We start from the raw sequence: 3,071 nt of genomic DNA, 5'->3' as shown, positions 1-3,071 counted from the left end.
TTCCTTATAGGTGGTGCAGTAGCACTAACTAGCCTCAGGGATGGGTGAGGAGTGTATGAAAAGATCCTGAGAAGTCAAAATGAAAAAGGAGCCCTAGCCAAGACAGTGGCACTTGGGAATTCTGCTTTTCTTAAGTGATAGAGAAAGAAAAAGTATGTGATTTCTAGATTGTTTACCTACAGCAATTAGTCTTGTATTGATGGAAAATTAATCAACTCTTTTTAGCAACTCTTCACTAAGTTTTGCAATTTTCCAGTACAATTTGATGGCTGGAATGGACTTACCCCATGTTAATCAAGAAGACCCATCACTGTGCAGTCACTGATAAGAAATTATCATGTAAAATAACAGCAATGAACTCAAATTGCCCCTCACTGCCCATCACTGCTCTGCTTTTTATAGTAATAATATAGTCCATTAAAACCTACAATCACTGTAATGTTTATGCATTATTGGGGAGATAAATTGCATAATTCTCATTTTACAATTTAAATGTAATTAGTAGCTTACTAATGACTAAAACCTGAATTTGCTAGACTATCAGTTTTTCTAACACTTGCCAAAATTATAGGTAATTACTTAGAGCTTGCAATAATTATAAGTCCATCTTTTAAATAATTAATGTGCACTTTCATGGTACAAAACAGCCAGTAATCAAACGACCTCTGGCTTTTACAGCAAGCCTGTGCAATTAGTCTTATTGTGTAGGTCTATAGAAACGTTCCCATCACAAGAGTCTCTTAAGTTGGCAGCCTTGATAGTGATGGCTCTTGTGTTTTATGGTACCAGACCATGATTTACAGCCAACAGTCTGTGGAGATGGGGGTAAGGACAGAATCTGAGTGCATTTCCTGAGCCATGGGATGCAAATCCAGGAAAGTAATTACAGGTGAGAGGAGATTGAAGTTAAGTTTTGTGGTCTCTTGGACTGTCAGATATTCTGCTGAGGGGATTTTTCAAGTCCATTCATCTTCTGCATTATGTGACTTGAATCATTAGCCTGAGAAGGAATTCCCTGTCCTGGGGGGCCTATGTGGTGTAAAACTCTTTTTTTTTTTTTTTTTTTAGGTGGTAGCATCTTTCACTGCTGCTCTAGGGTAGATGCTGAAAAATCATAGAACCAGCAAGGCTGGAATAGACCCACCAGATCATCCAGTCCAGCCACTCACCCAGCACTGCCACTGGACCCCTAAACCACATCACCCAGAGCCAGATCCAGATGTCAACACATCCAAGGATGGTGATGGAGATTCACCACCTTCCCAGGCAACCGATTCCGGCGCATTGACTCCACCATCAACAGTGACACCCACTTTCAACAGTGAAATTTTCCTTTCTAGTACTTAATCTGAATCTCCCCTGTCTCAGGTAAAGAGAGGGGAGATTTCCTCTTGTCCTTTCACTGCAGGCACAGCAGAAGAGAGCAGCCCCTCCTCTCCACAGCTCCCTGAAAGGTGGCTGTGCTCAGGTGGGGTTGGGCTCTTTCTCCAGACAGCACTGACAGAACCAGAGGTCACAGTCTCAAGCTGCACCAAGGGAAATATATGTTGGATGTTAGGGAAAAAACAAAATTTTTTCACAGAAAGAGTGATAAAGTTCTGGAATGGCTGCCTGGGGAGGTGGTGGAGTCACCATCCCTGGGTGTGTTTAACAAAGCCTGGATGTGGCACTGGGTGCCAGGGTTTAGTTGAGGTGTTTGGGCTGGGTTGGACTCTGTGATCTTGAAGGTCTCTTCCAACCTGGTCATTCTGTGAACTCTGTGAACTTTTCAGGCAGTTGTGGAAAACAGAGAGGTCCTCCCTGAGCCTCCTCAAGACTAAAGAAGCCCAGCTCCCTCAGCTGCTCCTCATCAGACTTGTTTTCTACACCTTTCAGAAGGCTCCTTTCCTTCTCTGGACATGCCCAAGCACCTCAATGTCCTTTTTAAAGGGAGGGGCCCAGAACTGAATGCAGCATTTGGGGTGTGCCCCCCCAGTGCAGGGGGATGACCACTGGCTGCTCCTGCATTATGGCTGATACAGACCAAGACGTCACAAGCCCAATATAAATGGGTTTTTCTCCATAGTCTCAAAATTTAATGGAATATTAGTGGGAAATAGAAATAGATACCCAACTTGTGAAGCCCAGAGGTGTCTGCTCACCAGAGGCATCTGGCCCAAGTTACCTTAACTCCTGTGCTTGCCAGTAGTGAAGCCTTCTTGAGGCCTGGAGGCTCTGTGCAGAAATCAGAAGTCACAGGGCTGGCTTGGTTGGCTTAATTGGAGCCCATGTGTCTGAAAAGCTTTGTAAATTCAGCCCTGTTCCCCAGAGATGCACCATGTCCCCTCACTCTGCATTTTCAAAATCCAAAAAACAAGGTCTTTATTAGCCAAAGCTGGTAACGGTAGTGATTCTGGTACTTGCTGTCCTCCCTTCAAACCTGTCTCTGAGACAAATTTTTATGATACTATTTTCTGTGAAGAAACAAAAGAATTTTTTAAAAAAAGCAACTCTACAGAAGGCAAAATCAAGCCTTAAAATTAGTGTCAATGCTTCTAGGGTCAATGCACTGATCTCAGCAGTGGAACTAGAACACTGTGGTGGGCTATAAATACAGCCCTAACTTTGTGGCAGTGTGAGTGAAGTGTTTTTGTCAAAGTCTTGTTCCTCAGCTCATGAATCTGCCCTTTGCCTCTATACCCTGCACTCTTCTCCTCCCACAGCCCCAACACCTGTTACCAAGAGTGCTGAGGGGAAATCAGCCCCACCTGCCGTGCCAAAACGTAACAAGCAAACCACTTAACATCTGAACCACAGTTTACCTGTCCCCAAAATGAGAATTATGGTAACAGTTACCACAGCAGGGCGATGGGATTAATTAATGTTTATGAAGACTTTAAGGTCTTCAGATGAAAATTGCTATAGTATGTAAGTGCAAGGTAATTATGATTATCATTACTTTCAGTTGCATGTATAGACTGCAATTAGCTGTGGATTGTATTGCATTGAGTGTGAATAATTTGAAAGCTCTCTTCAGGAAGGTGTCACTTTAAATGTTTTTTATATTTTGCATTTAATAATACCACCATTTA

The sequence above is a fragment of the Anomalospiza imberbis genome, chromosome 20 (genome assembly GCF_031753505.1).
Source record: "Anomalospiza imberbis isolate Cuckoo-Finch-1a 21T00152 chromosome 20, ASM3175350v1, whole genome shotgun sequence".
NCBI lineage: Eukaryota > Metazoa > Chordata > Aves > Passeriformes > Viduidae > Anomalospiza > Anomalospiza imberbis.
This window is presented reverse-complemented; position numbering follows the sequence as displayed.